Genomic DNA, 12294 nt, shown 5'->3' on the forward strand with positions numbered 1-12294 from the left:
GTTTCTGTTAATGCTCACATGAGTTTTACTAGTTGCAACTGAAATCACAAAAACTAGGGCTTGATGCTTAACTGGCAAGAAGCCAGGATAATGAAATTAATAACATATGCTGAAGAACCCATTTGTAACAATTTTTTCATTACAAAAAAATGAGGCAGCTCAAAGCTACTGACAGGGCTTTCTCCCCCTTCCCCCAACTCTTTATTTTCTTTTGCCTGTAGTATGTCTGTATGTTAAAGCTGATAGTTCTTAGTTACTCTCACAATTCACATGACTTCAAGATTTAAACAATCCTGTAGCTGAAAGGCAGAAAGTTTATTTTGTTGTTGTTTTTGTAAGCCTTTATTTTTTAGGTCACAGTTTGGTTCTCTGTCTCTGCCAACCAGCAACACTCTGCAGTTCAGAGCCGAGCCCTGTGCTAGGGATACTTTTAAACACAAGGTCTCGGTTGCTTTAGCTGATCTCACCTGTCAGCAGCCTGACATGGAACTCTTCTGCATGTAACTCTTGAATCACAAAGGCCGTACCCAAAGGTATGTGCATCTGATTTAGAAAAGAACCCTCTGTTGAGAAGTGTCTGTTCATATAAGTACCCTAAAACTTAAAGTATAATAATAATAGAAAAATAAAATAAAATAAATTGCTAAAAGGAAAAAAAAAAAAGAACCCTCTGAAGCCATCTCTCAGAACTTCTTCACCTTCACTTTATGCACATCTCTAGAAAGACTGGTAACCTAATTTGCAAATGTAATAAATTACAGACAGCAAATTAGAAGGAAAGAAACAAGCAACTGAAAGAAGCAAAAAGAGCAACTGAGAGCTAAGCAGGAGTTGGAGAAATGCTGAAATCAGGCATAGGAAAAAATACAGCACTCTCTGTCATCACTGGGTGAAGAACTTGTATCGACTCTACAGTTTTAGGGGGCACCACAGGATTTCAGCAATTGTGAGGCTCTAAATTACTGGTGTGTTGTGATAGGGGTTCACACAGATAAGCTTGAGTCGTAAGGAAAGATCAGGTGCCATATTCACTGTTGAAGAACATGGGCTAGATTGTCATGCATTTCTTCATAGTTGTTCAAATAAAGGATAGATAGATGATAGATAGATAGATAGATAGATAGATAGATAGTTCGATCTACAGCAACTCATATATTATAAATGTGTTTGTGTGATTGTCTGTGCATAGAAGTGCCTCATTATTGGAGTGTTCAGGTTACACACCAATAATGGATCTCTCTGAGCAGTGGGCTAGAGGAGAAGAAGAAAAGAGGGTCTTTACTTCAAATAATTCTGTTTTGTTGACATTTTCAAAATGAGCATGTTTATTTTTTAATAATAAAAATATTTAAATATATTCAAGGAAGGCTAAATCACAGCTGCGTTCTTACCCACGTACACTTTATCGGTCAGCCCATAAGTCAGCAAGATCTTGAGGCACAGGGTCAATATTCATTCTTCCTACCACACATATATTGAACCTTTGCACTCTACTATACCCCTGCAGGATATCCCTGTTTTATACGCAGAAAGGATAAATCAGATCTCATTCTTTCTCTCAACAAACTAATAAATGAGTAAGAAGCTGAGAGGATAATAAAATGTGATGTGAGCAATGTGGGGAAGTGGGGGGTGGGGGGAGAAAGACTTAGAACACGTGGCCTTGAAGCCCAGACAGGGGTGCAGCCAAGGGGATGCCAGGAGGCCAGTGAGAGGAGGCAAGGCAGCCTCAGAGAACGACGAGAAAGGGCACGAAGAGCCTTGCCAAAGCCCTGATGAGAAGAGACTGAAGACAAACTGCAGTGATATTAGAATGTTAGAGAGATCAGAGCCATCCCCATCGTGGGACCTTGTTTGGGGGCCTCGTTTGTTCCATTTAGAATAGCTTTAATGAACACAGATGTCGCAAAAAGCCTTCCATTGTGTATCTCTGTGTTTGTCTCTGCTCCTACCCACTCCTCTTCTTTGTGGCCCAACTCTGTCTGCTACTCTGAGACACTGGAGCCCTTGAAGACAACACCAAGCTAATGCAAGGCACAGACACATTTAACAACTGCTCTTGTAATAAACAACTTCTTTAGAAAACATTGTAACTTGTAAAGGGTCTACTTTGTAAACTCCACCAAGAACCTTGCATGTAGAACACTAAATATTGGTCTCTTCATCATAAACTATTCTTTGTCTTTTGAATTCAGGAATAAGCAATGACAAAATTCAAGCAAAGATTATTTCTAATCAAAGAAGAAAGCCACAGCATTTGGTTTAAGGGTCTTAATGTGTCTGTCACTCTATTTCAAAGATAAAAAGGACAGCAACAAACTGGTATCAAAGGCATGCCGTCTTCTTGAAGATTCTTCCTACACTCCACTGACTTATATGAGTTTATATGACTGTATTGGGTGAGTGGAGGTGGAGGGAGAAGTGATATTTAGTTGAAGGTTGTCATAATATTGGGTAGTTGACCTGGTCATTATCTCTAATTCAGAGAGGAACATGATGCATTTGAGCTCTGCAGCACAAATTAAAAACAGCATTTCGTAAGTGCTGTTCACTGCAGTGACAAAAGACTACACATTACATTAAAAAGTTCTTTTGGAGGGCATATGAAAGCTTTACTGAGAACACATGGCTGATTTCAGCAAAAAAGTAGGTGTGACAGGAGAAGAAAATCACAGCTGTGTGTGTGAATGTACAGATGGGAACACAGAGAAGCTGAAAGACATAAAAGTCAGTGAGCTGGGCATCCAGAATTAGTGAAGGGAGGACAGGAAAACTGAGAGTGTGATAAACAATGTAGTGGTGGGCAAACAAGTTAGAGACACTGAATGTCACAACATGTAACTGACAGAAAAGTGTTACAGCAAACAGGGACATTGGCTGTGTATTACACACAAAATACAAACGGAAAGAGCAATCTATGGCACAGGCCATGGTGTTCTGAGGCTATAAAACCCCAAATTGCTAAAAGATATCCATAAGGTTTTCAGAAATCATAAGAGAAAATTAAAACCTTACTAAGTTTTAAAGCTGTTGTGAAAGAAAAGGGACATTTACTGTTGACTTGAACAGAATGCAATAATGATAAGTCTGAGATAAGAAACTATTATTGACTCTAATCAAGAATTCTGACAAACCAGAATACATCTAAACACTGTAAAGATGAGGAAAAAGCGCAGATTTTTCTATCACTCTATTCAATAGCACTCTATGTCAACCAGTACAAAACCACTGTAGGAGGGGAGGATATTACAGAAAAGAAACAGCATAAAATATGGCCAAAACCAAGAAAACCTGGGCTACCTTTTAATATTTTTATATTCAGTACTAACAAACACAATATGATGTGCCAGGCACTCTTCACGGTACTCTAAAAATGTCAAATCATGGAACCCACACTGCAGCCCTATAAGACAGTTACACTGTGAGTATCATTCCCAGATGAAATGGATGGATAAATAAACTGAAACCCCAAGAGTCTAAGTATCTTTTTCAAAATAATCAGCTAGTAAGAGACAGAGCAGGTTGGAACCCAGTGTCTGTGCTTTCAACCTCTCTATTATATTTACTAACTTTTGCCTTCAGCCATAACATCCAACACAACCTGGAAGACTAGCACATTCTTCTCATTCAAACACATGTGACATAATAATCACTACTATAGATTGAAGCTAGCCTTCTCCAATGATCACCCAATTGTTAAACTATCCTTATTTAAATACATTTATCTTTTTCTTTTATTTTCTTCATTCACAAAGCAAGCATTTACTGTCTATTAGATATATAGTTGTGTATATATGTGTGTATATACACACATATATACACATATACATATACAGACATATATACTTAGCTCCATGAGAAAAACAAAAATTGTGGCATATAGTCTGCTAGGATCTAAATGTTTGGGTCCCCACAAAACTCATATGATAAAAGGTAATCACCAATATGATGGTGTTAGGAAATGGAGCCTTTGGGAGGTAATTGAATCATGAGAACAATAGGATTTGTGCCCTTATAAAAAAGGCCCCAGAGAGCCACCTTACCTCTTCCACCATGTGAGGACAAAGCAACAAAGCACCATCTATGACCCAGAAAGCAGACCCTACCAGATACAGAATCTGCCAGACTGTTGATCTTGGACTTCCCAGCCTCCAGAACTCTGGGAACATCATTTCTGTTGTGTATAAAATATCCAGTCTTAGTCCATTATAGCAGTCCAAATGGACTAATACATAGTCCCTACTTTCAAGAGCAATACACTAATTGAAGAAGGATAATTGCTATAAAAAATGATCACAGTATTTCAGTGGCTTCTCACAATAAAACATTGCTCTTCCTATTCTAGTGAAGATTTCAGGGGGAGGGAAGCAAAAATAGAGGAGCTCTATAACCAATCTGGAACATGCAGCTTCTCCATCATGAGCTCTGCCCTTCTCAGGAGTCATCTCCATTCAGCAGGTGGTGGGGAAAGAAAAGTGGATGACATCTGGGAGGTTTGTAAGTGCCAGGCTGGGGGAAGGAACCTGGTTTCTGCTCCCATTCCATTGGCCAGCTCTTGGGTGCATGGTCACACCTGATGGGAAAGTGGAGCCCCAGAAGAGCCAGGAAACCTCTGCCTCTGTCCAAAGTTAAGAAAAGATTCTGCTAGTCTTTACCTTTGGTGCAAACCTCTGTATCAGTCTCAATTAGAGAGGGAAAATAGAATCTGCTCTAAGATGTTCAAGTGGGAAGGGATTTAACAGAGGAGATCAAAGATTAACAAAATCATTGTAAGAGCAGGGTGCACAAAAGTCAAGGAAACCGCTGCTACTCTTCAGGAAATGGGGAAGGGCAGGAATGTCAGGGAACCACCACTCATGGCCTGATGGACTGTAGTTCTGAAGTAGGGTTGTTTCCAGGAAATGGGAGCAAAATTATCAGACCTGTCCTCTGCTGAAGCCCATGTGATTTCCCTCCATCATGGGAGCCCTTATGGCCCTTCTTCCCTTCTGCCATGTAACTTAAACAGGCAACACTGATTTGCAGACCTCCAATGGGAACCCAGTAGCCAGGACATCTGGGTAATGTACTCAGGCCTGAAGCTCCTGCAGTAAAGGAAAGAGCAAAGGAGGAAGTGGAAATGGTTCCAAGGTGCCACTAGATGATCCAACTCAAGGGGTGCATTTTTGTTTTCTTTATACAAGTTTTATTTTGAAAATGAGAAATAAAAAACTCTATGTATTAGAATCCTATGTACTAGAATTATATTCATCATTCATATTTGTTAACCTCTGTTTTATTTTTCAAAGCCAGCTTTAAAAGTATAATATTAGGGAAGTTAAATAGCACATTTGTATTTGAAAAGTTGTGCTTAACTGGCAGGTTAAGACTGATTTGTTTCTGAAGAGGTTTGAGGACAACAGATAAATATAAAGCCATTAGATTGAGCACAGATGCCATTGCTCCACCATTAAATTGATGAGCAGTAAGTAGTCAATGAACTAAATCAATATTGCCATTAACTCTTACCATTTTCAGCAACAGTGACTTCATCTTGTCTCTAATTTTTGCTACAGCTTCCCAGGGAAAGGTTGGTCATATCATAGACTCAATGTTATTAGTGATTTTATGTGTGGGGTCTCAGTGGGCTGCTCAGTACAATTAGGGGTTTATTTATTTACTCATTTTTACTTTGCTTGAGTTCTCTGGTTGTTATTATTTTAAAACATAGCTTTAATTTTAATAGTTATTGATAATTTTGTTACTTTATTACTCATCATACTGAAATAATAGGTAGTTGTCAGACTTAGTATATGATATGGTTTGGCTCTGTGTTCTCACTCAAATCTCATGTTGAATTGTAATTTCCAACGTTTGGGGAGGGATCTGGTGGGAGGTGATTGGATCCTGGGTGGCGGATTTCCCCCATGCTGTTCTTGTGATAGTGAGTTCTCAAGAGATCTGACGGTTTATAAGTGTGTGGCACTTTCCCCCTCACTCTCTCTCTCTCTTCTGCTCCACCATGGTAAGATGTGCTTGCATCCCCTTTGCCTTCCACCATAATTTTAAGTTTCCTGATGCCTCCCAGCCATGCTTCTTGTACAGCCTGTGAAACTGTGAATTGATTAAAACTCTTTTCTTTATAAGTTACCCAGTCACAGGTGGTTTTTATAGCAGTGTGAGAACAGTATAATAGTTATATATACTTACATCAATAACACTTAAGTATTCATGCAGGGACGACTACAGTGAAGTAAGTACAGTTGCAGATCATTATGTCTAAACTTAAAAATCAGGAGTTTGGAGCAGTTCATAAATGCAAGTCCCTGTCTATGGTTGCATGAAGAATTGGAGGTTGTGCAAAACTATTTGTACAAATGTTAGCTTCTGGTCAGTGTGCTTGGCTATATGGCTCTGCAGATTCTCATCAAGTTTGACAGCTCTAGGCAGGTATGTGAACAACCTCTAAGAATGCCCACCTCAACTGTGTCTGCTAGTCAGCTAAAGGCAGAATGTAAGGATTTTGCTGTTATAATGAATGATAAGTACATTTGCTAATGTTTACTAAAAAGAGTAATAATATTAACTAACAGGTAGTGTTACTTATCAGACACTGGGTAGGAGCTATTATTATTCACATTTTAGAGATGCACTAACTTCAGATGCAAATAAGTTAATTTCCCCAAAGTCACAAGTGGAAGCAGTGTGGTTTTAAAGTCTAAGTTCTTAACCAATGTGGCAATATATAGCTCACAACTACAGCTATTATTTTTCCTGCCTCAGTGCACATGAATCATCTGCCTATGTGTGAGTGGCAGAAATGAGTGAATTTCTACTATAGTTACCATGCAAGCAGGGGCAGGAAACATGTGAGATGGCCTTTAATGAGAAGCTCTCCATGAATCTGTCATGATTAAAATCGGAAATCAACACATCATAAATTAGAACATAGATATGAAAAGTTACCTTAGATTGTTAGGGTGGTTCTAGACCATCAATATATGATTTCACTGCAAATGAACCTATTATCTATCTAGAATTTTAATGTCAATCTATCTGTAACTGTCATGCCAATTGGAAAACACTGTAATAGCAAGAGTTTGAAATCAATATAAATGTCTCTCAATAGTGTACTGGTTAAATGAATTAAAATATATCCTTATAATGAAATAATATGTATGATTTAAAAATTGAAAAGGCCTTTAATATATTAATGGAAAGGCCATTAATATATTAATGGAAAGATATTTCCATTAATGGCTTTCACAAGCATAAAACTTCTCTGGAAAAATAAACACAAAAATGACAATAGGGATTACATTTTGTGGTGATGGAAACTGAGAAGATAGGAGGTCAGATGGGAGAAAGACTCTTCACTATAAGCTACTGTATCAATTTTAACATCTGAACTATGGAAATATGTTCCCTATTTTGAAAATTGATTTAAAAATTAAAAGAAGCATTTATGAAACACTTGGGTATGGACCACTAAAGCTAGCACTATGAGTGGAAGAGAATAGAAAAGGTAGAGTTCTCAAATTCTTTATTTGGACAAACAAACATGCACCATTTAACACTTACTAAGTAAGCAACACATAAGTAAATACAAATTAGGACAAGACAAACTGCTGTCATAAGTGTAGGAGTATGCAGAGTAATGGCATGCAGAGAATTTGCTGAGTATAATTAGAGTTGTCTTCCTGGGGGAATTGAACTGCAGGCCTGGTTTGAGAGAGAAGAGATATGGTGTCATAAACAGTGTGGTGTTGCACATGCCGCATTCTGAAAACTGTAAGAGTGGAGAAATAAACTAAACTCTTAAGTCATTGAGGGAGAGTGAAGGGCTGGTGCCTTGAGAAGGTAGAACACTAGTATCTTGAGTCTCCTATCATCAAGGGAAAGGGGCCATGCTCATCTTATTTAGACTTGATCTTGGTTTATATTTATTTCCACTCTGTTGTTTTACTGGATTCCATTATTGCCTATAATACTTTTTAACTGATTCTCTTAGGTGTTCCAGGTACATATTTATGTCATTTACAAAACCTAACAATTTTACTTTTTCCTTTCCAATTTTATGTCTCTGATTTATTCCTCTGTTTTAATTGCATTGACTGACATTTCCAATACAACTGCACATCCTTCTTTTTCCTAATTTAGAGGGAATCAACTAGCTGGCTATCAAGCTAACATATAGTTTATTATGATAAGGAACAATTTAATTAAGTGTTAAGTACTTAAATGTTTTTAAAAATAAGAATGGATGCTGAATTGTGTTAAATGCCTTTTCAGCATCTGTGGAACTATGGAAATGATCTGTTTTCTCTTTTAGACCTATAAATACAATGGATTACACTGATAGATTTACAAATGTTGAACCATCCTTGCATTTCTGAAATTATCTCTACTAGATTACAATGTTCTGTTTTAGGGTGTTGATATATTTTTGCCACTATTTTATCTGAGAATTTTGTGTTGATATTCATCAATTAGAGTTTTACATAGTTTTGTGTCAGGGGCTATGGTGGACAGACTTTAACGTTGCTTCCTGGTGTTCTTGCCCTTGTATAATCAAGTTTCTTTGAGGATGGTTTGGGTCCATGATTTTCTTCTAACCAGTAGAATATGGCAAAGGTGATGGGGTATGACTTCCATATTTACACTACATTATATAAATCTTCATCTTAGTAGTAAACTTGCTCTAGGGGCTCCTTCTCTATTGATGACTTTGGGAAAAATCAAACTGCCATGAATTCTATACCACAGATGTATGCACAATTTTTATTAAGTTTTGGTATCCAGGTTATGCTTTATTTATATTTTCTGGAAAAGACTCAGAAGTCATCCTTTTAAACTCTGAAACTGATTAAATAACATTATTTTCCAAAACGTTGGTGAGAACCCTCTGTTAACTTGTTTTCACCTTGTGCTTTTTTTGTGAGAGGAAGTTCTCTGCCAGCCTTTTCTATTTCTTCTATGTAATCTGGCCTGGTTAGATTTTTCTGTTTCTTCTGGAGTCAATTTTTGTAAATAATATTTTCCAATAAAAATGACCTTTGCATCTAGAATTTTGAGAATTAAGCAAAAATAGTCTAACTATTTTCTTAATTTCCAAACAAAAACAAATTAGGTCAGCGAATGATTTAATCAATATTTCTTCTTTTTTTGTTTATTAGTTTATGCAACCAGTATTTTATTATGATTATTATTATTATTATACTTTAAGTTCTAGGGTACACGTGCACAACGTGCAGGTTTGTTACATCTATATATATGTGTCATGTTGGTGTGCTGCACCCATTAACTCATCATTTACATTAGGTATATCTCCTAATGCTATCTCTCCCCACTCCCCCCACCCCTCTACAGACCCCAGTGTGTGATGTTCCCCATCCTCCTGTGTTCAAGTGTTCTTATTGTTCAATTCCCACCTATGAGTGAGAACATGCGGTGTTTGGTTTTCTGTCCTTGTGATAGTTTGCTCAGAATGATGGTTTCCAGCTTCATCCGTGTCCCTGCAAAGGACATGAACTCATCCTTTTTTATGGCTACATGGTGTATATGTGCCACATTTTCTTAATTCAGTCTATCATTGATGGACATTTGGGTTGGTTCCAAGTCTTTGCTACTGTGAATAGTGACACAATAAACATACATATGTGTGCATGTGTCTTTAAAGCAGCATGATTTATAATCCTTTGGGTATATACCCAGTAATGGAATGGCTGGGTCAAATGGTATTTCTAGTTCTAGATCCTTGAGGAATTGCCACACTGTCTTCCACAGTGGTTTAACTAGTTTACAGTCCCACCAATAGTGTAAAAGTGTTCCTATTTCTCCACATCCTCTCCAGCACCTGTTGTTTCCTAACTTTTTAATGATCGCCATTCTAACTAGTATGAGATGGTATCTCATTGTGGTTTTGATTTGCATTTCTCTGATGGCCAGTGATGATGAGCATTTTTTCATGTGTCTGTTGGCTGCATAAATGTCTTCTTTTGAGAAGTGTCTGTTCATATCCTTTGCCCACTTTTTGATGGGATTGTTTGATTTTTTTCTTGTAAATTTGTTTAAATTCTTTGTAGATTCTGGATATTAGCCCTTTGTCAGATGAGTAGATTATAAAAATTTTCTCCAATTCTGTAGGTTGCCTGTTCACTATGATGGTAGTTTCTTTTACTGTGCAGAAGCTCCTTAGTTTAATTAGATCCCATTTGTCAATTTTGGCTTTTGTTGCCACTGCTTTTGGTGTTTTAGACATGAAGTCCTTGCCCATGCCTATGTCCTGAATGGTATTGCCTAGGTTTTCTTTTAGGGTTTTTATGTTTTAGGTCTAACATTTAAGTTTTTAATCCATCTTGAATTAATTTTTGTATAAGGCGTAAGAAAGGGATCCAGTTTCGGCTTTCTACATATGGCTAGCCAGTTTTCCCAGCACCATTTATTAAATAGGGAATCCTTTCCCCATTTCTTGGTTTTGTCAGGTTTGTCAAATATCAGATGGTTGTAGATGTGTGGTATGATTTCTGAGGGCTCTGTTCTGTTCCATCGGACAATATCTCTGTTTTGGTACCAGTACCATGCTGTTTTGGTTACTGTAGCCTTGTAGTATAGTTTGAAGTCAGGTAGCATGATGCCTCCAGCTTTGTTCTTTTGGCTTAGGATTGACTTGGCAATGCAGGCTCTTTTTTGGTTCCATATGAACTTTAAAGTAGTTTTTTCCAATTCTGTGAAGAAAGTCATTGGTAGCTTGATGGGGATGGCATTGAATCTATAAATTACCTTGGGCAGTATGGCCATTTTCACAATATTGATTCTTCCTATCCATGAGCATGGAATGTTCTTCCATTTGTTTGTGTCCTCTTTTATTTCATTGAGCAGTGGTTTGTAGTTCTCCTTGAAGAGGTCCTTCACATCCCTTGTAAGTTGGATTCCTAGGTATTTTATTCTCTTTGAAGCAATTGTGAATGGGAGTTTGCTCATGATTTGGCTCTCTGTTTGTTATTGGTGTATAGGAAAGCTTGTGATTTTTGCACATTGATTTTGTATCTTGAGACTGCTGAAGTTGCTTATCAGCTTAAGGAGATTTTGGGCTGAGACAATGGGGTTTTCAAAATATACAATCATGTCATCTGCAAACAGGGACAATTTGACTTCCTCTTTTTCTAATTGAATACCCTTTATTTCTTTCTCCTGCCTGATTGCCCTGGCCAGAACTTCCAACACTATGTTGAATAAGAGTGGTGAGAGAGGGCATCCCTGTCTTGTGCCAGTTTTCAAAGGGAATGCTTCCAGTTTTTGCCCATTCAATATGATATTGGCTGTGGGTTTGTCATAAATAGTTCTTATTATTTTGAGATACGTCCCACCAATACCTAATTTATTGACTGTTATTAGCATGAAGGGCAGTTGAATTTTGTCAAAGGCCTTTTCTGCATCTATTGAGATAATCAAGTGGTTTTTGTCTTTGGTTCTGTTTATATGATGGATTACATTTATTGATTTGTGTATGTTGAACCAGTCTTTTATCCCAGGGATGAAGCCGACTTGATCATGGTGGATAAGCTTTTTGATGTCCTGTAGGATTTGGTTTACCAGTATTTTATTGAGGATTTTTGCATCGATGTTCATCAAGGATATTTGTCTAAAATTCTCTTTTTTTGTTGTGTCTCTGCCAGGCTTTGGTATCAGGATGATGCTGGCCTCATAAAATGAGTTAGGGAGGATTCCCTCTTTTTCTATTGATTGGAATAGTTTCAGAAGAAATGGTATCAACTCCTCTTTGTACCTCTGGTAGAATTTGGCTGTGAATCCATCTGGTCCTGGACTTTTTTTGGTTGGTAGGCTATTAATTATTGCCTCAATTTCAGGGCCTGTTATTGATCTATTCAGGGATTCAATTTCTTCTTTGTTTAGTCTTGGGAGGGTGTATGTGTCCAGGAATTTATTCATTTCTCCTAGATTTTCTAGTTTATTTGCAGAGAGGTGTTTATGGTATTCTCTGATGGTAGTTTGTATTTCTGTGGGATCGGTGGTGATATCCCCTTTATCATTTTTTATTGCATCTATTTGATTCTCCTCTCTTTTCTTCTTTATTATTCTTGCTAGCGGTCTATGAATTTTGTTGATCTTTTCAAAAAACCAGCTCCTGGATTAATTGATTTTTTGAAGGGTTTTTTGTGTCTCTATTTTCTTCACTTCTGCTCTGATCTTAGTTATTTCTTGCCTTCTGCTAGCTTTTGAATGTGTTTGCTCTTGCTTTTCTAGTTCTTTTAATTGTGATGTTAGGGTGTCAATTTTGGATCTTTCCTGCTT

Source organism: Pongo pygmaeus, chromosome 5 (assembly GCF_028885625.2).
Source record: "Pongo pygmaeus isolate AG05252 chromosome 5, NHGRI_mPonPyg2-v2.0_pri, whole genome shotgun sequence".
Lineage (NCBI taxonomy): Eukaryota > Metazoa > Chordata > Mammalia > Primates > Hominidae > Pongo > Pongo pygmaeus.